Source organism: Piliocolobus tephrosceles, chromosome 11, assembly GCF_002776525.5.
Source record: "Piliocolobus tephrosceles isolate RC106 chromosome 11, ASM277652v3, whole genome shotgun sequence".
Taxonomy (NCBI): domain Eukaryota; kingdom Metazoa; phylum Chordata; class Mammalia; order Primates; family Cercopithecidae; genus Piliocolobus; species Piliocolobus tephrosceles.
The window spans coordinates 86,935,186-86,958,223 of NC_045444.1; the positions used below are offsets into that span (position 1 = coordinate 86,935,186).

General features: G+C 39.1%; 1 pseudogene; it reads left to right on the plus strand.

The window, feature by feature from the left end:
• The first annotated feature begins 21,086 nt into the window (after nucleotides 1-21,086).
• LOC111546921 lies at nucleotides 21,087-22,769 on the plus strand (annotated as a pseudogene).
• Nucleotides 22,770-23,038: the final 269 nt, after the last annotated feature.

The following is a 23,038-nucleotide window of genomic DNA, read 5'->3' on the forward strand; positions in this document are numbered from 1 at the left end:
AAGAGGCACAGAATTTCAGTTAGACAGGAGAAATAAGCTTTAGTGATCTGTTGCCCAACATGATGATTATAATTAGTAATAATGTATATTTCAAAATTGCTACAAGAGTAGATTTTAAATATTCTCACCACAAATAAATGATGAATACACGAAGTGATAGATACTTTAATTAGTTTGATCTAATTGTTCCACTATGTATACATAAATCATAACGGCACATTGCACCCCATATATATATATAATTATTGTCAATCTAAAATTTTTAAATAACAGTAAAAACTACAGACAAAAAACATCAACCAAAATTTAAGATAAAAAAAGTCACATCAAAAATTAAGATTCAACCAAACAGACTATCTCTAAGGTCCAAATAGACAATCTCTAAGGTCTCTATTTAACCAAATAGACTATCTCTAAGATTCAACCAAACAGACTATCTCTATGTCCAGCTCTAAAATTCCATGAAACATGTCTTATCCAAGGTATAGTAAACACAAGCCTGCATTTCCAAAATACTCTTGTATGGCTGGTTCTCCTCTTAGGCCTTTGCACCAAGGTGAATTTCTAAACATGTGTATCCGACATGTCCATTCTTGGATATCCCCCAGTTGTTTAGCTTTATGGAGCTTTCTTATTATTTAAGACTTAAAAATGATTAGTTTGAGTCATTCCTCATTTCACATATGACGGGCAGTTCAGCAGGATTTAATAGGGCCAGGAGATACTTCCTGTCTCCTGATTTCCTCTGGCCCTTCGGCTGATTCTCAAAACCCACTATGTGTTTTCACCTTCTGCATCTTCTGTCCCTTTTCTGAAGCATATTGCTCCTCTCAACATCAACTTGTCCCCTTAAGTCTTTCAAAGGCCCACTGTTCGAGGCTGTGTATGAAGCAGCCTTTACTGGGGCTTAGGGCAGCAAAGCGGCCTGTACTCCCCAGCAGCACCACAGGCATTTTGAATGCGATGCTCCTATTCTGGTTCTTTAGGTTTCCCCAGGCTCCAGTCTCTCTACCTACCGCATATTGGTGCACACTTTCTTCCCTTTCACTATACCCCTTCTTCTCCCTAACCTGCTGGCACCAGGCCCTAAATTCCCATTCACTTCCCTTTTTGTCTATCCTCATAAGTAAACATACTTATCAAGGAAGGCTTCTAAACAAAGACAAATGCATACTAGGGTCAGTTCTCAAAGAAATGTTCCTCTTCATTGCACATGGAAGAGGAATATTTTCTCAAGCTCTCAGTTTGGATGGAGTCAGGAGTGGGAATCTTGCACAATGTATTATCTATCTATTTAACTGCCCCCAAACTCTGCCAGCTCTTTCAATGAAGCAAAAGAGAGAGAGAATTAAAAACTTACACAAGAACCCTGTATATATAATTCCATATTTGTCTAATAACTAAGTATAGCTTTTAAAATGTCATCTTTTTTCTTATTTAGACTTTAGGAGGACATGTGGTGAGCCGGCCTAATTTTTCTGACCTAAACCCCATTTTAGCAGCAGGAAATGCTGCCATCAATCTGATATCTAAAGGTAAGAGACCAAGCTTTAAGCATTTTTTTTTTCTGTGCTCATCACTATCAGTTATATAGCTCCTGCTGTAAACCATTAACTAGGGACCCAAGTACTTCTAATTTAGATTCATAGGCTATGTTTACATTACCTCAAAACTAAGAGTGAAACTGTGACCAATTATCCTGCTCTCCAGCTGTTCTATGTGTAGTAGGTCAGATACTTTACTGCATCTGACAATTTCTCTTAAATATTTGGCCACATTTACGATCAATCTAAATTGCAGTATCAAAGCAGGTGAAGAAAAATTAATGAGAAGTATCTCTGTAGTTTTAAAGGTTTATGCCACATTTTATTGCAGAGATTCATAAAGATGGCCATTTTTCCTATAGCACTTTTTGTTTTAAACAAAATCAAGTTTGTGGGGCATATTACTTATTCCTTCTCTCTTTATTCAAAGACTCCATGAGCTTTGTGGAAAGAAAATGATTTAAACTTAAAGAAATAAAAATAAATGCATATTATTCATAGGGCTATTAATGTAAGATGTCTTCTTGATTAAAATTACATTTAAAAAGTATGGGTCAAAAAACAGTATGGTAATCTGTTTTAAATATATATATGTATATAAATACATACACACACATATGTGTGTATATATATACACACACACACACACACAATCATGTATAAAAATTTTTTAGCCAAAAACAGACCACATACATGACAGTGGTTCCATAAGATTACATTAATAACACCATATTTTTGCAGTACTTTTTCTGTGTTTAGATATGTTTAAATACACAAATATTTACCATTATGTTGTGATTGCCTACAGTATTCACCACAGTAACATGCTGTGTGGGTTTGTAGCCTAGGAGCAATAGCTACACCCCGTAGCCTAGTTGTAGCTATTGCTACACAAACCTAGATGGTATGGTAGGCAGTACATCACACCATCTAGGTTTATGTAAGTACATTCTATGATATTCACACAACAAAATCACCTAATTACACCATTTCTCAGAATGTATCCCCATTAAATGTCTCATGACTATCAGGAATCCCATCTCTGCCACCAGTCCCACCTCTGGTACTTTGCAAACGTCACTCAACCTCTCTGGAGCTCAGTGTTCTCATCTGTGAAATGTATACATTGTACCAGGTTGTTTCCAAATAGTTTTAAAGCTCTTTGAGGCCAAATTTTATGAGTAGCATATAATGGTCTATAAGAACCATAAATGACTTTGCAGTTTATCTGACCAACCCTGCCACTCTGAAGCTGAGAACCGCAAAGTTTCCATGACTTGCCAAAGGAGGCCCAGCTTGGGAGCTGGCGCTAGAACCAGACATGGATCCCAGCCTGCACCCTCTTTCCACCACACATCACATCTGTCACTGGCAACATATTCTCCAATTTGATAAGCACATCCTAACCAAGGGTGATTTTCTCAAGCAGAAGGACAACAGCAGATTCCTTTAAATGGTCCTTTCCTTGAGAGATCACCGGAGGCGGACTTGAAATCAGAAGAGATTGTGTCATCTGTTTATATTCCCTACTCCGCTCAGGTGAGGGTTCCCTGACTCAGTGCCCAGCCCAAGGGAAGCCCGGCTGACCTGTGCGATGAGCCTGCAGACAGGCTTCCGGGACAATGCTCTAGGGAGATTTTCTGGGCTGCCACACGGGGAGGGGCAAATTTCCAAATGACCATTTGATTTGCTTTCATATTAGGGCCACATTATGACTTTTATGGGCCGTAGGCACTTTTGCCTTTTTGAATCTCTTCCTCCATAAAAAAATAAACTCTATGCCTGTATAGCTATATCTATATATAAACATGATTGTAACAATATAAATCCAAGCTGCATTCAGTGTCTTATATTCATTTTTTTTTATTTTGAAAGATGTTTTAAATTTCTACTTTTACTTTAGATATAGGGGCTACAGGTGCGGGTTTGTTACATGAGTATATTGTGAGAAGCTGAGGTTTGGGATACAGACTTCGTCACCCAGGTAGTGAACATATTACCCAATTGGTAGTTTTTCAACTCATGCCCCCCTCCCTCCTTTCCCCATCTAGTAGTCTGCAGTAAATTAAAAGTAAAACATTTCCCTGGGCCCCTAAAAGTATCCTAGGCTCTATCTCACATGAAAGGTTCTCCTTTTGCAAAGCCAGTCTACCTGAAGGGCACAGTGGCAGTGGTCCTATAAGATTATATTACCTAAAGGGCCCACTGGCCTTGCAAAAGGAGAACCTTTCATGTGACTTGAATTTTCGGTCTCAGGTAAATATGCATCTTACCCAAGATTAAGTCAATCCAGTCAACATCATCTACAGCAAGTCTCTGGCTGAAAGTTCATTATCATAAAATTACCTCCAAGTCAATCAACACTTATTAACCAAATAGTTTAAATAAAATTATTATTTATTAACCACCTACCAATCTATATCCCAGGCACAGTGTGGTAAACCCAGAAGACACTAAGGGTTTATGACACAGAAGGGGTCCTGTCCTTGAAGATCGGTAAATCTAACAGGAAGAGCTTGAAGCAGGAAATAACTAATCCCCTCAGTCAGGAAATGAGTGGACAGCAAGCCACTCAGAGTAGCTCAGTGAGGGGAAGAACCTTTCCCTAAAGGGAGGAAAGAGGAGGAAGGGTGATGGGGGTGAAGCATAGAAGATGGTAGCCTTTGAATCAGTGGAGAGAAGGGAGGAGAGCCTGGGGGTTGGGGATGGCAGTTTGGGAGGCCAGGGAGTGGGGCATGGGGCTGGAGCAGCCCCTGAGTGCGATTGAAAGGGAAGCTGGGCTCCATCACTAAACACATCCATTGCTCCATCAAAGAGTTTGTATGTGTTCTAACAGATGGCCACCTCTGAAGGCTTTAAAGCAAAGTAAAAATTAAATGAAAGTGGTATTTTAAGAACATAAATGGAGTAGAAAGTTAAAGGATAAATTAGATCGGGGAGAGACTAAAGACTGAATGACCAACTAAGAGGCTGATGCAGCACTTCCGGCAATAAATCAGGAGATGGTGGTGAGGGCAGTGGCAGCAGGAATGGAGAGGAAAGTCTCCATACATCAGTAGAGCAGAGTAAATATGATCAGCGTGTCTCAAACACTTCTCTGTCACCAGTGTTTTGTTTGACAGAAATGTTTTATCCTTGACAAGGTCCATGGTGGTAGGATTTAGTATCTCCCCCATGCCCGCCAAGATGCTGGCCACACAAAGAGGCTTTCCCACTTCATGGCTCCAGTGTTCCACTCTAGTCATGAGATTCAACCAAGAATGACAGGCCTACCCCTAGAAAGAACTGGGGAGACCAGTAGTCCAGTGGTTTTCAAGCTTTTTCTTTTCTCTTTTCTTTTTTTTTTAACGATACAACTCTTTATTCTAATGAAATTTACATAGAACAGCAAACTAAAACAGATAAAACTGAAGCTGTGGTAGTTCCATCTAAGAGCCATCCTATCTGCCGATCTTCCCCTCATTCAACTCAGCAGCCCCTAAGGCACCACCTGATCTAACCCAGCCTTCTCACTTTAAAGAAAAATAAGAGCCAGTTTTTTCCATCACTTGCCTGAGGTCACATGTGACCATTCAGAGTTGAAAGGCATAAAGCTTAGCCAGTAAGCGTAGACTCTGGAGTCAGTCTGCTTGGCTTGGAACCCCAGTTCTGCCACTTGCTGTGTGACCTTGTGCAAGTTACTTAACATCTCAGTTTCCTCATCATAAATTGGAAATGAGCAGACTTGTTGTAAGGACTAAGTATTAATATACATGAGCCACATCGGACAGTACCCATATATGGCATATATGTCGATTATAGTCAGTCACAGTGCCTAGAGATCCACTCATCGAAGGTGTTGCTGTATGGCAGACTGTGGAGTAAGCACTAAATGTTCTGGTGTTTTCCTATCTCCAGTGCTGGGCCATCCGGAGTCCAGGCATTTTGTGTTTGGACTCCGGATGGCCCAGCGTCAGGAGAACGCATTTGCCATTGTCAATGCTGAGATGAGCGTGAAGTTTGAAGACGGCACAAACACAATCAAGGAACTTCAAATGTTCTATGGAAGCGTGGGCCCCACCACTGTCTCTGCAAGCCAAACCTGCAAGCAGCTCATTGGGAGGTATGTCATAGTACATCTGGGGCATGATACTCAGGCCTTTCTAGTTTAGATTTTTTTTTTTAATGAAACTAGCACTTGGGGAATTTTTTCTGATGATAAAAATACATACAATCATTTAGAAAATTTAAGCACTGAAGAAAAGTATGAAGTACAAGCCACCCAAAAGCTGCACTTTTTAAGGTACAATGATTCTTTTATTACAAGTTTATGCAATGCGATTAATACACAAATTACTTAGTTTGAGTAGATATTATCTTTAAATTTTCACTTTTAATTAGCCTGTATAGTAAGTCTCCAACACTGTGTCCTAAGACATCTGAAAATGTCCTTAAGCCACATTTGAAAAAGATGAAATGTTGGCCGGGCGCGGTGGCTCAAGCCTGTAATCCCAGCACTTTGGGAGGCCGAGATGGGTGGATCACGAGGTCAGGAGATGGAGACCATCCTGGCTAACATGGTGAAACCCCGTCTCTACTAAAAAAATACAAAAAACTAGCCGGGCGACGTGGCGGGCGCCTGTAGTCCCAAGCTACTTGGGAGGCTGAGGCAGGAGAATGGCGTAAACCCGGGAGGCAGAGCTTGCAGTGAGCTGAGATCCGGCCACTGCACTCCAGCCTGGGCGACAGAGCCAGACTCCGTCTCAAAAAAAAAAAGAAAGAAAAAGATGAAATGTTTAAAAGGTTAAATGGCCTCCCTCCTGTCGCTCTCATTATCGCTAACATTTGAAAAGTAATTTTTAAAAATGTTTCCAACTAGTGCTTATATAATACTTTCTATCCACTCATTGTTAATAATTAGAACTTAACGTGAGTTTTTTCTCAGATACAAAAATAACTTCATGCTTCCAAAAAAAATGTATATAGAAACATTGATTTCTGAAATATTTTACTGCTATCTTCAATAATTTTTTATTTACCAAATATTTACCTAGCGTAGTGTGTATGCCAGGCTGGAAGATAGTTGCTGGAGATACAGCAGTGGACAAGATCAACAAAGTCCCAGATCTCGGGAAGCTTTGGCTTTAGTGCTTTTTTAACCCAGGTATTTAAGGTAAATCAACATTCCCAATCCTGGAAATGAAAAATAATAATATAGGAAGACTTAATGTGGAAAGTTTGGGAACCACTGCATCAGATACTGAAGAGAGCTAACAAACTCTCTTGAAGATATTTTGTCTAGACTTCAAAGGTGGATACAACTTGCTCTCCATCTTTCCTTGCATGTCAGTTTAGTGTCTGTCTTTGCCTACAAGGATGCTCAATTGCAGATTATTTTTAATAGTAAAGAAACTAAAATTAAACTAAAATCCAGCAATAGGGAAATTGCAAGACAAATTATGATACATCCAAATATGATAGTCTCTCTTTGCCTTCTTCTATGAAACATTAACATTCTTTCCTTCTAGGCAATGGGATAACCAAATGCTGAGTGATGCCTGCCGATGGGTCCTGGATGAGATCTACATCCCACCAGCAGCTGAGGGTGGCATGGTGGAGTACAGGCGAACCCTCATCATCAGCCTCCTCTTCAAATTCTACCTGAAAGTGAGGCGAGGACTGGATCAAATGGTAAATGGCTTCTCTGGGTTTCAGGGCGCCTTGACATTCTCAGCACAGATCTGCACATGAAGGACTTCCCCGCCTGCCTTTGATAACACGTGGAGGCCTCCTGGGCTGGGGCCCTCAATGTGGTGCTCCCAGTCTCCAATATCTCCTCCTGGACCACTTTGCTCCTCTCCTTCCCTCTCCCTTCCTCACCCCTGGGCTGAGAAAGGGACAACTTTATTATACCATTTGCCTTATTTGTGTGACAAACACTAACATGCACGATCAGATTGACCTACAGTAGTGAAAAGCCTTCAGTAAGTAAATCCATATCTTTTCCGTTTTTAAAGAACATGTTCTTGTTAAAATGATAAGTAAAATTAAAATAATACTTTACTATTTAGAAAGTGTGAATAAGTTAAAAAAGAGGAGAAATTCTTTTATAATCCCATCACCCATAGATAAACACTATTACTATTTTGGTGTGTGTGCTTTGAAACCCTTCATTATGGATGTATAGGTATATGTGTATGTATCTGTATAAATGTGTGGTATAGCTTGCTTATTTCATTTAGTAACATAATCATCTTTCAATGACATTAATTATTTTTCAGTGGCATCATGACATAATGGTTGCATGGCATGTTTAGGGATAGATGCACCATTCATTATTTGATCCATTCCTTATTTTTGACATTTAGATTGTTTTTACTTTTCTGTTAACTATTTTTTTAGCCTAATCTAATTTAAAATAACCCCCACAGCAGTGTTTCTCCAAATATGATCCATGATCATGAGTGCCCCCTTGATGAGCCACGAGGTGATCCCAAAATGGCAGGCAGATGACTACACCTACAACCCTTTTATGACTGAGAGCTTTGCTCTGTTAGTTCAGCCAGTCCTTGTTATTATTTTATTAATCTTATTTATTATCAGTATTATTTTAGTATATTCTGTTATACATTGTATACTCTATTATGTATTATATAACATATTCAATAGAAAAATATATAATCAGTATATAATTTTATACATATTCAGTCTAAAAATATGTACATGTGTATTTAATAGATTATATCACATATAAAATCCATATTAATGGTATTGATAGTTAACCATTATCAATATATAACACATAATAGATATAAAAGAAAAACATATTCAATTATCATATATTTAAGAGATAAGCATATTTAATAGATTATCAAATATTATCTTACATATTACCTTCTATTTATTATATATGCTATCATTATAAAAGAATTCAAAACATGGAGAAGCAAAATTTTTTAAATGAACTATAATCTAATAATCCTACCATAACCACTATTAACATTTTGGAATACATTCTTTTGTATTTTTTTTTTTGTTTTTACAAAACATGGGATTATACTGTACATAAATTTTTGTAACTTTTTTTATTTAACTATATTTCATGAATTTTTCAATGCCCTTAAAGACATTTCTGCAGTTATTTTTTATAACTGCGGAATATTGTACTTGGATGTACCATCAGTTCCCTATTGTTGGATATTTGGCTTAATTCTAGTTTCCTTACTATCACAAATAATCTGCAATTGAACATCCTTGTAGATTAATCTTTCCCTACTCCCTCAATTGTTTATTTGAGATACATGCCCACAAGAGTGGCCTAGGTTTGAAAACACAGCCCACATTTAGAAGTATCCATATTTCCATTCATTCAAAAAAAGACCTTGTCATGAAAGGAAATCTTTACCTCCTGGAAATAACATTTATTTTTCTGTGCACATAAATAGATGTAGTTATTATTCAAGCAACTGCTACTAGCTTACAGAACTTGAAGCTCAGAGCTTTCTCCCAGAATAAGTGGCATCTAAGATCTAAAAGAATAAATTGGATAACTTTATCTCCATGTGTTTTTCCAAGCTGCTCACTCAGATTGTAAAATTAACTGTGAAGTAATCTTCTGTTCAGGATCCCCAGAAGTTTCCCAACATTCCAGAAAAGTTCATGAGTGCTCTAGAAGACTTTCCCATAGAAACACGCCAAGGAATTCAGATGTTTCAGGTTGGTGGACAGGGTTTTTTGTTTTTTAATGTTTATGCATTCAGATATATGTATTAGGCATACTTCTCCTTCTTTTCAATAACTGTATTTAAGATAATGTCTATTGAAGCCAGCTGATGTTACCTATTGCTATACACACACAACTTGTTTGGTTTAGCTTCTATGCTTTTACTCAAGGCTACACAAGAATTAGATTCTGAATCATTATTCTCCACTATTTTCAGTTTAGTTACCTCCTTTGCTTGCCCAATACCTGTTCTTCCTTTAAAACCCAAGTCAACATTTACTGCCTCTAGAAAGCCTTCTCTGCCTTATTACAACCACCCTGAATCTAGGATGTCTTCTTTTGGGGGGTAAGAGGAGAATTGTAACAAGAATATAATCCCTTACCATAGTACTTAATACTTAATGGATATTTATTAACCTGAACTCATGGATATGGATACCCAATTGCCTATAATTTTTTGTTTTTTGGGTTTTTTTTATTTTTTTCCCTAACACGTGAGTAAGCCAGATATATCAGATCTAATTTTCCGGGCATGAGAATTCCTCGTGGCAAAATAATTTACTTTGTCCGTTAACAGTGTGTGGATCCCCACCAACCCCCAAGATCCAGTTGGACACCCAGTCATGCACCAGTCGGCCATTAAACACACCACAGGGGAAGCTGTATATATTGATGACATGCCCTGCATCGACCAAGAACTCTTCCTGGCTCCAATCACCAGCACCAGAGCTCATGCAAAGATCATGTAAGGAAGTAAAAGAGATTCTTAATGTTATTGAAACACATTCACAGTTTCACATTCAAATGAAGAGCTTATTATATATTTAATTCAAATAATAATATTAATTTCCAGCGTGGTGGCTCACACTTGTAATCCCAGGCCGGGGCAGGCAGCTCACTGGAGCTCAGTAGTTCAAGACCAGCATAGGCAACATAGCGAAACTCCATCTCTACAAAAAATTAGCCAGGCATGGTGGCATGCGCCTGTAGTCCCAACTACTGAGGAGGCTACCTGAGACCAGGAGACCAAGGCTGCAGTGAGTTTTGATCGCATCACTGCACTCAAACCTGGGCAACAGAGTGAGACCCTGTCTCACAAAAAAAAGAAAGAATACATATTTATTTTTCTGGCTGAGAATCAGTCATTTTTTAAGCATAGTTATGTAAGAATCCAAGGATATGAAAGAGTTAGAACATCCGCTAAATACTGGCATTTTTCAACATAGAATATTGTTCCACGATTTAGTTATGACATCCATTATAGTTTTTCCCTGTGTTTGAGGAATCACTGGGAACTGGCCCCTGAAACTTTAATATCTATCTTCAAATTTTCTCTCCCTGATCAATTGATATTTCAGAAGCCCTGGCACTTCCAGGTGTTGTTGACGTGATAACAGCAGAGGATGTTCCAGGAGATAATAACTATCAAGGAGAGATTTTCTGTGCACAGAATGAGGTGGGTGATTTATGTGTGGCTTATTATTCAAATGCCTTGCTGGAGATGCCAAAATGATTATTGGTTATGACTATAGCCATCCATGGATCCATGTTCACATCACAAAGACTTGTTGGAAACCAATGACTCTGCCTCAGTGATTCTCAACTTCTCTCTTGAATTGTGGACCCTTTTGAGATTCTGAGAAAAGCCAGAAGTCCTCAAAGAATACTTCTCAAAAGTCATGAAAGTCATAGAAGCAACACAGATCCTAAGACATTGAAAGAACCAGCAGAATGTTAGGTTAATTGGATCACTGTGTATGCTGAGGGAATGGTGAGTAATATGGCCAAGAACAACCAGAAGGGAGATCATTAAAGCCAGATAATTAATTTCTACATTCAACTTTGGGCCCCCTAAGTCCCACTCAAACCGCTGTTGTAAATTTATTCTCATAGGTAGAAAATAATCTTGCTTTTGGTCACAAAAATCCAATAGGTAAATGTAAGAATGTGGGAACAGTAATTCCTTTTTAATGAGTCTGTGTTTTCGCTAATTACATGTGGCTTTTCTGCAGGTAATTTGCATGGGTCAGGTCGTCGGCACTGTGGCCGCTGATACCTATGCTCACGCAAGAGAGGCAGCCAAAAAAGTGAAGATCACTTATGAAGACATAGAGCCATAGAGCCAAGGATTATCACAATAGAGGTAGTCAGACCACTTTGTGTCTTCTAGAATGACTTAAGTGGTGGACTTGGGGCACAGTTCAACCCATGGAGTCATAAAATAGTATAAGTTGGGCTCCATCTATACTTTGTTCAGTGTTACCTGTAGTTTTAGAGTGAAGGCTCCCACAGTTTGCCCCTCAAGACAGAAACTGAGTCCTTTCCTGCTTAGACTCCTCTTTCCCACCACTGCTTCTACAGGGACCTGTGGAAATGAAGCATTCTGTGCCCACTTCTCCTGTGACCTCTTGCCAAGGCATGGGCTAAGAATGCAGATAAGCAACACCTGAGAAATGTCCTTATAATCTCATATACAAAAGCAGTCAGCTGGAAAATCTAGAGCACTGTGGAAATCAGAAAAAAATGTAACATTTACTTATTACAACTATTGGGCCCTCTGTCTCCCTGCCCACTTACTGCTCAAGCACAGACAGGCTCTGGAGACAGACTACTTTGATTCATCATCTGACTCTGCCACTAGCGGCCCCTTAATAGCAGCAAAAGCTTTAAACCCCTCATACCTCAGCTTTTCCATCTGTAAAATGGTAATTCTAAAAGTACCTACAACCAAACGGTCATGGTAAGCTTAAATGAGAGAATCCCAGTAAAATGCTTAGCATAGCACCTGGGACAGGGAATGCATTCAATAAATGTTACCTATCATTTTTGTTTTAGTTGTCACGAATGAGGGCAAGGACATGTTGTGTGCTCTTGTACTTTATGTCCCCAGTGCCTAGCAAAGCTCTAAACCCACAGTAGATGCTCAATAAACATATGTTGGATGACGGAGGGATGGAGGGATGGAGAAATCGATGGATAGATGGATGCATAAGCAATATGGACACCCTCCAAACCCCCACCCACAAAGTAGATTCAGTCTTGAGCATCCACTTCAATTCTCCCCTGTTCTTCCCAACAGCTGCCAAGTTCAAGTTTTTTCCAGTTATCCTTTAAACGTCCCTTAAGGCTGCCCCTTTCTTTTCATTCTCACTTTCACTCCACCCTCCAGCCTAGTCCTCACTATCTTCTTTTCAGATTTACTACAAAAACCGCTAAAAGAGGCTCTCTTCTTCCATTTCAGCCCATCTACCTAACATATTAACTTTCCTAAATCACTAAGTTAATTAGGTCACTTTTCCTATTTAACACTATGCCCTTAGATAAGGTCCAAACTCTTTAGTATCAAATTAAGGTCTTTAATAGTCCAGCCACATTCCACCTTTCAAACCCATCTTCCACTGTTTCTTGATAGAAAACCTGCACCCTGGCCATTCTGGCCTTGTGCTCATTTTGGCCCCTCAGCTTGGTTTCAGCCTCAAACTATTGTTTTATGATGTGCCTTTGACTTCAAATGATTCAGGATCCAACTCAGGTCACCCATTCAAGGCCATTCCTGAGCATTCTGGGCCCCATCAGCCTCCTCCTTCTTGACCTCTCTTTACTCTTGAGTAACCCTCTAGCCCGACAGTCAGCACCTAACTGCCAAACTGCCTCAGATCATCACTCAGCAATGGACAGGTGGGAAGCGGGTTTATATACCCTTGTGTCCCCCTCAGCCCTTCCCCAGAGCACTGTACAAAATGAGTCACCAATGCCTATAATCCATTTGAGTGCGCCTTCTTCTGACTCTTCACGCAGCCCTGGCTCTGATTTTCTCGGTGTAATGAAGATCTGATACAGTAGAAACATGGAAGCATGGACTTTTGATGGGAAACAAATTGTTTGCTAGAATGCAAAATTAAATCTTTTGCTGTTGTTTTGGTTTGTTTTTCCACTGCACCAAGCCCTAGAGCACAATTTATTTCTTTCTGATGAGAAAAAAATCGAGCAAGGAAATGTAGAGCAAGCCTTTAAATATGTTGACCAAATCATTAAAGGTAAGTAATCTTAGCGAGAAAAGGGAAGCTTCTGAAGCTGAAGACTCTAATTTCAATCATCTGGACTGAAAACTACTGAAACTCAAAGGCAATATTTCTCATTCAAGTGTGATTTTTAAACAGTAATTTAAAGTGCAGAGGAAATTTACAGGTTGGTGAATTTTTGTATATGTATAAACATGTGTAAATACTACCCACATCAAGACATAGAACGTGACTGGGCACAGTGTAATCCCAGCACTTTGGGAAGCCAAGGCAGGCAGATCACTTGAAGTCAGGAGTTCAAGACCAGCCTGGCCAACATGGTGAAACCTTGTCTCTACTAAAAATACAAAAATTAGCCAGGCGTGGTGACACATGCCTGTAGTCCCAACTACTAGGGAGGCTGAGGCATGGGAATCGCTTGCACCTGGGAGGTGGAGGTTACAGTGAGCCAAGATTACACCACTGCACTCCAGCCTGGATAAAAGAATGAGACTCTGTCTCAAAATATAAAAATAAAAATTTTAAAAAGACATAGAAAATTTCTGCACCCCCAGCATGCTTCCATGTGTCCTCTCTTAGTAACCTCCCAAGGTATTATTCTAATATTTATCACTGTAAATTAGTTTTACCTCATTTGCACTTTATATAAATGGAATCTTATAACCTCTTTTACGCCTTCTGCTTTTATTTAACATTATGTATGAACGATTCATTCATGTTGTTGCACAGATTCGGGTTTTTTCGTTGGTAGTATTCCGTTATGCAAATATTTCACAATTTATTCATTCTACCATTCAGGACATTGGAGTTGTTTTCAATTTGGGGGCATTATTAATACAATTTCTATAAACACTATTATGCTTATATTTTGGTGAACATAGCACTTATTTCTAATGGAATGTACCCAGGAATGAAATTGCTGAATAATAGCTTTTTTTTTTTTTTGAGATGGAATCTGGCTCTGTTGCCCAGGCTGGAGTACAGTGGCGTGATCTCGGCTCACTGCAAGCTCCACTTCCCAGGTTCACGCCATTCTCCTGCCTCAGTCTCCCGAGTAGCTGGGAGTACAGGCGCCCGCCACTATGCCTGGCCATTTTTTGTATTTTTAATAAAGACGGGGTTTTGCAGTGTTAGCCAGGATGGTCTCGATCTCCTGACCTCATGATCCGCCCACCTCGGCCTCCCAAAGTGCTGGAATTACTGGTGTGAGCCACCGCGCCTGGCCAATAATAGCATATGCTTATGTTTAGCCTTAGAAGTTAATTTCAAGCATTAAAAAAAATAATAAAACTTGTACCAATTATACTCCTGTTAGCAATCAAAAGAGTTCCATTTTTTCATTGTTGTCATCAGCCTTTTTAGTTTTATCTGATCTGATGGGTGTGGAGTGATATCTCATTGTGGTTTTAACTGGATTTCTTTGATGACTAATGATGTTGAGCCTTTTCATATGTGCATTGGTCATTTTTATATTCTCTTTGATGAAATGCCTGTTAAGTATTTTGCCTGTTTTTAAATTTCTTAAGTTAAAAGTAACAATTAGTTATAATTAATAATACAATTTGGCATTATAATTATATATAATTAATTTTAATACAATTAATGACATAATTTATAGGAGGTTTTAAATATATTTTTGATTGGCTATGGATATTGAAAATACCTTCTCTCAGCTGTGCCTTTTCACTTTCTTTGTGGTGCCATTTTATAAACAAAATTTCTTTTCTTTTCCTCTTTTCTTTTGAGACAGAGACTGTTGCCCAGGCTGGAATGCAGTGGCATATTCTCCACTCACTGCAGCCTCAACCTCTTGGGCTCAATCAGTCCTCCCACCTCAGCCTCCTGAGTAGCTGGGACTACAGGCATGCACCACCATGCCCAGCTAATCTTCGTATTTTTTGTAGAGATGGGGTTTCGCCATGTTGCCTAGGCTGGTCTCAAACTCCTGGGCTCAAATGATCCCCCTTCTTTAGCCTCCCAAAGTGCTGGGATTACAGTGTGAGCCACCATGCCCAGACAATTTCTTCCATTTATTTATTTATTTATTTTTGAGATGAAGTTTCACTCTTGTTGCCCAGGCTGGAGTGCAATGGAGTGGTCTCAACTCACTGCAACCTCCACCTCCCGGGTTCAAGCGATTCTCCTGCCTCAGCCTACCTAGTAGCTGGGATTACGGGCTTGCACCACCACGCCTGGCTAATTTTTGTAATTTTAGTAAAGATGGAGTTTCACCATGTTGGCCAAGCTGGGCTCGAACTCCTGACCTCAGGTGATCTGCCCACCTCAGCCTCCCAAAGTGCTGGGATTACAGGCTTAAGCCACTGCGCCCAGTCTAATTTCTTCATTTTAATGAATATCAATTTTTCAGTCTTTTATTTATAGCTAATGATTTTGTGCTCGTTGAAGAAATTTTGCCTGTCCAAAGGTCATGAAGATATTCTTATGTTTTCTCCTAGAAACTTGATTGTTTTAGCTTTTGCACTTAGGTCTATGATTCACCTCAAATTAAATTTTCTGTATGATGTCAGATATGAGTCAATATTCCATCTTTTTCATGTGGATATTCAGTTGACCCAACACCATTTATTGAAGACTATCCTTTCCTTTACTGAATTGCAGTGCAGCTTTTGTTGTTTTCCAGATGTCTACATATGTGTTGTTCTACTTCTGAGTTCTCTATCATATTCTATTTGTCTATTTACCTATCTTGCTAATACCAGTGTCTTACTTGCTGTAACTTTATAGTGAGTCTTAAAACCCAATAATTTAAGTTACTTTTGCTGCTGCTTCTTCAATATGACCTTAGCTATTATAGGTCCTTTGCATTTTCAGATAAATTTATCATTAATTCATAAATCTCGCCAAAAATAATTTGTTGGGATTTTGATTGGGATTGCATTGAAACAATATATCAATTTGAGAGAATTGAAATCTTAACAATATTATGTCTTCTAATCCATAAGCATAGTACATTTTGCCTTTTATCTAGGTTTTCTTTAACTTTTCTCAGTAATTTTTAGTTTTCACTATAGAGATCTTGCAACTCCTTTTTAATATTTATTCCTAGTATTTTATGCTTTGTGATACTATGGTTATTTTTATTTAACTTTATTTAACTTGTGTGTCTAGTATATAAGAACGCAGTTAATTTTTGTATATTGATCTTATATCTAGCAATTTTGCTTAATTCCTTTACTATTTTAATAGACAGAGATTCTCTTGAATTTTCTATGTACATAGTTGTATGACAGTTTTATTTATCCTTTCCAGTCTTGACACTGTTATTTGTTAATTGATTTCTTTAGACTTAATGTTCTGGCTAAGATTATTTTTTTAAGTTCTAGGTGTGTGTGTGTGTGTGTGTGCATGTATCTGTATTTTAATTTTATTAAAGTTCTGGGGTACACATACAGGATGTGCAGGTCTGTTACATAGGTAAACATGTTCCATGGTAGTTCGCTTCCCCTATTAACCCATCACCTAAATATTAAGCCCAACATGCATTAACTATTTTTCCTGATGCTCTCCCTCCCTGCACTCCCCAAGAGGCCCCAGTGTGTGTTGTTCACCTCCCTGTGTCCATGTGTTCCCATTGTTTGGCTCCCATTTATGAGTGAAAACATGCGGTGTTTGGTTTTCTTTCCTGCATTAGTGTGCAGAGGATAATGGCTTCCAGCTCCATCCATGACAATGCAAAGAACATTCCTCATTAAAAAGTGGGCAAAGGACATAAACAGACACTTCTCAAAAGAAGACATTTATGCAGCCCACAACCAGAAGAAAAAAGCTCAACATCACTGCTCATTAGAGAAATGCGAATCAAAACCACAGTGAGATACCATCTCATGCCAGTCAGAATGGCTTTTGTTAAAAATTCAAAACAACAGATGGTGGCAAGGCTGCAGAGAAATAGGAATGCTTTTACACTGTTGTTGGCAATGTAAATTAGTTCTACCATTTTAGGAGACAGTGTGGCGATTCCTCAAAGATCTAAAACCAGAAATGCCATTTGACCCAGCAATCCCATTACTGGGTATATACCCAGAGGAATACAAATCATTCTCGTATAAAGATACATGCATATGCATGTTCATTGCAGCACTACTGACAATAGCAAAGACATGGTATCAACCCAAATGCCCATCAGTGATACACTGGATAAAGAAAATGTGGCACATATACACCATGGAATATTATACAGCCATAAAAAAAGATATTTTATATTTTAAAAAATAGCAGGCTGGGCACGGTGGCTCAAGCCTGTAATCCCAGCACTTTGGGAGGCCAAGACGGGCGGATCATGAGGTCAGGAGGTCGAGACCATCCTGGCTAACACAGCAAAACCCCGTCTCTACTAAAAAATACAAAAAAAACTAGCCGGGTGACGTGGCCGGCGTCTGTAGTCCCAGCTACTTGGGAGGCTGCGGCAGGAGAATGGCATAAACCCTGGAGGTGGAGCTTGCAGTGAGCCGAGATCAGGCCACTGCACTCCAGCCTGGGCCACAGAGGGCGACTTCGTCTCAAAAAAAAAACAGCAATATTGGCTGGCCATGGTGGCTCACACCTGTAATTCCAGCACTTTGGGAGGCTGAGGCAGATGAATCACCTGAGGTCAGGAGTTCGAGACCAGTCTGGCCAACATGGTGAAACCAGGTCTCTACTAAAAATACAAAAATTAGCCAGGCCTGGTGGCAAGTGCCTGTCATCCCAGCTACTTGGGAGGCTGAGGCAGGAGAATCATTTGAACCCAGGAGGCAGAGGTTGCAATGAGCCAAGATCACGCCACTGCACTCCTGCCTGGGCAGCAAGAGCAAAACTCCATCTCAAAACACACACACACACACACACACACACACACACACACACACATACACACACACAATACCTAGGTCCCACCTCAGACCAGTCAAATTAGAATATTGGAATATGGGAAAAGGGCATTAATATTTTTTTAAAAGCTCCCCCAAGTGATGCTAATGTGTGGCCAGATAACCACGGTTGTCTTTAGTAACAGAATCACTGCTGGTCTTTGGTAAGAAAAACGAATCTTCACAGGATCTATTACATTATTCTAAGTAACTAGAATGGCAAGTGGTGTAAGCTTTTATCTTTTATTAAAACCTGAGAGAGACCTTTAGGATGTATATTTCCTAACATCATTCTGTTTAAGTAGAAAATGTAGACTGCCTCTCAATTATAAAAACAATACACTACCTTGTAAGAATAGTAGGACACAACCAGTAAACTTATGAGAGATGTTCAGATGTCTGACAGTAACTGCTACTTATACCAAACATTCATTACTCCACAGGATTTTATTTTTAAAATTAAATGAGGTTTCATAAAAACTATAAATTTGGGTCAAAGACGATTTAATAATAATAATATCAGCTAACACTTATCAAGTACTTACTGTGCCAGGCGCCATGTCTAAGCATTTTACATGTATTATATTATTTAATCCTAATAACAATCCTAAGAGATTAATATTATTATTAAACTTATTTTAAGCTACTATTTACTGCTTACTTTTTAACATGCAAGCAGGACAACTCTGAGAAGGAACATATCAGAAGCTTCATTTCTCAAAATGAGGAAACTGAGGCTTATAAAAGTTAGATAATTGGCTGAGGTCTCATGTTCAGTTATCAGTAGAACCAGGACTGGCTGATCCCAAGGCCCTAGCTCTAAAGCACCATGCTATATTTTTTTTAATTATTATTCTCACCCAGAGGGCACAGATTGACAGAGTACCATTTGGAACCTTTGCCAATTGAGATTTCGGAAATTTGTGAGAGTTCAGAATTTTGGCACAAGTAGGAAATTTGAAACGTGAAAGGAATTTTGGCAGGAATGACTAAGAGTCACACAGCATGCCAATATGGAGCAGTGTGGAGTCGTGGTTCACAGCATGAGTCAGTCAGGCTGCCTAGGTTTGAATCCCAGCTCTGCCACTTACTATCTGTGTCACTTTGGGCAGCTTACTTCACCTTTCCATGTCTCAGCTTCCCCATCTGGCAAGATGGGGGTAATGATACATACCTCATCAGATTGATAGAAGGATTAAGTGAATTAATTGTCTATAAAGTGCTCAGCCTTAGAGAAATACCTAGTATATTGTCAACACCATCTGATTGTTAAGTAAATAAATTTGGGTTTAAAATACGCCACTTTCACATAAGGATTATTTTGAGCTAAAGGCAACTGAGAAGCAGCAGACACAGAAAAAAGTTATCTACTCGCCTCCTATTGACCTAAAAGTAGGGCATAAATGTCCCTTTATGAAGATGTTTCCTGACCCCTGTCTTGTACCAGGATGAGCAGAACAAGAGACAACTCCAGACTCTTATCAGCCCAGAGATGGCCCTGAAATAAATCTGCATAACAAACCTTACTAAAATAACCCTTATCCTCCATTAATTTCCCCTGTATATTTATCTCTCCACAATTTGCCACCCCCAGAAGCTCAAAACCCATTTCCTTTGTCTTCTCACTTCTCCACAAATGTATTGTCCTTTGTTAAAATAGTATATAAGCTTCTGGGTCTAACCACCTAATCACCTCATTGGGATTTTCCATTCATTTCTGTGACGCCCTCCCATATGCATATGAAAAAAAACTTTTTTCTGCTGTTAAAAAAAAAAAAGTCCAGCTTTCCATAAGCTAAAGCAATTCACTCTTCATAAGCAAAACACCACCAAGAGCGCCCACGTTGGAACTTATGATTAAACATTGCCTTGTGTTTTGTGCTTTACAGGTGAAGTCCATGTGGAAGAACAGGAACATTTGTATATGGAAACATCGCCTATCCTGGCTCTTCCAAAAGAAGAAGATAAAGAAATGGTGTTACACCTTGGAACACAGTATCCAACCCGCGTGCAGGTAACTGGAGGAGATACAGGCTTTACCCCTAAGCAGTTATGTGATCTCCTGGAAGTCACTGGGCATCTACATCCTTTTCTGTAAATTGCAAAAGGTGATAAAGATCACTCCTGAGGTCCCTTTTGGCGGGGGGTATGTGACTCTGAGTTCCAATGAACAACATGTATGTCCCAAAGTCACCATTGCCACTTATTACTAACATTTCCTGAGTCACAATCAGTCAGCTACACAACAGCAGACATTTCCTTGAGAGTTACTAGGGCACTGGGTACCCACAGCCTGCCGTAGCCCAGAAGCTAAGGCAGTATCAAAAGCAGTCCCAGTAAAGGATTTGAGTAGACATTTCTCCAAAGAAGATATGTGAATGAACAATAAGCACATGAAAAAATGCTCAGCATCATTAGTCATTAGGGAAATACAAATCAAAACCACAATGAAATACCATTTCCCACCCACTAGAATGTCTGTAATCAAAAAGACAGACGATAACAAGTGTTGGCAAGGATGTAGAGAAACTGGAACCTTCATACATTGCTGATGGGCATGAAAAATGGCACAGCCACTTTGAAAAATAGTTTGGTGGTTTCTTAGGATGTTAAACATAGACTGAACGTATAATTCAGCAATTCTGCAAGTAAATATCCACCCCAGATAAATGCAAAAACACTTACGAACAAATGTTCACAGCAGCATTACTCATAATAAACAAAAGTATAAACAACCCAGTGTCCAGCTGATGAATGGAGAAACAAAATGTGGTATATCCATGCAGTGGAATATTATTTAGCCATAAAATGAATGGAGATTTTGTCTTGTAGGCTCCTATGTAAAGGAGGCTTTTCAACCTGAGAGCAGACTGAGGAGGTTGGTGATAGTGTCACCAGCACTTTTGTCGCTGGGTGCCTGGGCTGGGAGAAACCACCCAAAGGAAGCACTATGATTTTGGCCACACAATTGTTGGATGAGTTAATGGGCTGGGACCAAAACCTCACCCCGGACAAGAAGTGCAGCAACATGTGGTGGGACCACAGAACATTTATAAATATTATCTCTGTGGTTTTTCTGCAGAATTGTTCACATATACACATTCTGATCTTGGTCCATGTGAAAATTCATACTGCAAAGCTACAGAAACAGTCTGAGAAGAGTTCTCATTTCATGAAAGGTGGCTATGAGAGAGGTGTTTTTTGTTTGTTTGTTTGTTTTGCCATACTTACAGAGCTTACTTGCAAAAGTAGAATGTAGAACCAGAAGGAGGCCATGCTCATTTGGCATTGTCTCAAATCCAGCAGTCTTCTGAGGTGGCTGGCCTAACAGGAAAAAATGAAGAAAAAATTCAAGTTCTAACAGACAACATTGATGTACTTCTGCAGAAGACTGAAGAATTAGGGTCTGAAGGAAAAGTAGAAACCCAGGGGATGATGAAATTAGTTGAACAATTAAAAGAAGAGAGAGAATTGCCTAGATCCACAACCTTGAAAATTGAAAGTTTTGCTGCACACACACACACACACACACACACACAAACACACAAAACAAATGGAAGCTTGTGAAGTGTGTGGAGCCTTTTTGATAGTAGGAGATGACCAGTCCTGGGTAGATGACCATTTGTTGGAAAAACAACACATGGAATATGCCAAAATTAAAACTACTGTAGAAGAATCAAAAGAAAAGTTAAGAAAAAGGACTCAAGAACCTGATCATGATGAGCGCCTAAAAAAGGAGAAGCAAGAAAAGGAAGAGATAAAGAACGTGAGAGAGGAAGTGAAGGAGAAAGGAAAAGATGAAGGGAAGAAGAAAGAGAAAAAGAAAGGGCTTATGACAGAGAAAGAAGAAAGAGAAGGTGTTCATGAAATAGGCACTTGATATGGTTTGGCTGTGTCCCCACCCAAATCTCACATTGAATTGTAATAATCTCCATGTGTCAAGGGTGGGGCCAGGTGGAGATAACTGAATCATGGGGACAGTTTACTCATACTGTTCCCATAGGAGTGAATAAGTGTCACAAGAGCTGATGGTTTTATAAATGGGAGTTCCCCTGTACAAACTCTCTTGCCTGCCGCCATGTAAGACATGACTTTGTTTTGCCTTTGCCGTCTGCCATGATTGTGAGGCTCCCTCGCCATGTAGAACTGTGAGTCAATTAAACTTTTTTCCTTTATAAATTACCCAGTCTTGGGTATGTCTTTATTCACAATGTGAGAACAGACTAATACAGCACTCAAGCCAAACTTCAGACTGAATGTGCAGCAGGTCTTGAGACCACAAAAGATCATGAAGCAGAGAAAGAAGGTGAAGCAGAAGTAGAAATCAATGAAGAAGCAGAAGCCATGGGCAGTCAGAAAGAAAACATAGATCTCGAAGTTGGGATCAAAGAAGATCAAAAAGCCAGAATTGAAAGTCATATAAGCACAGGACAAAAGTTGGGACAGAGAACAAGATAGAAAATCCAAGGAGAAAGAGAAGATTTGATGATTAATAAAAAATAGTGTGAAGTCTGGTAGTCAAGAAAAACAGAGTGAAGACACAAACATTGAATCAAAGTAAAGCGATACTAAGAATGAGGTCAATGGGACCAGTGAAGACACTAAATCTGAATGTGATACTTGGTTCAATTAAAACCAATCTGATAAGGCCTTAGATCAGACAGAGTACTACTGTTTGAAGATTTTTGGAAGAATGTGAAAATGGCATAAAGTGAAGACTGACATTTAACAAATGAGGTGAAAGAAAACTATAGTAGCATAGAAAAAGTATAAAGCTCAGTCAGTTTTTAAAATTGTTATTATTAAAAATTAATTCAGGACTGATGTAACCTACCAGTTTTCAGAACATATGTTAATAGTATATATGCCAATGAAAACTTAGGTCCCGTATCATATTTTTTT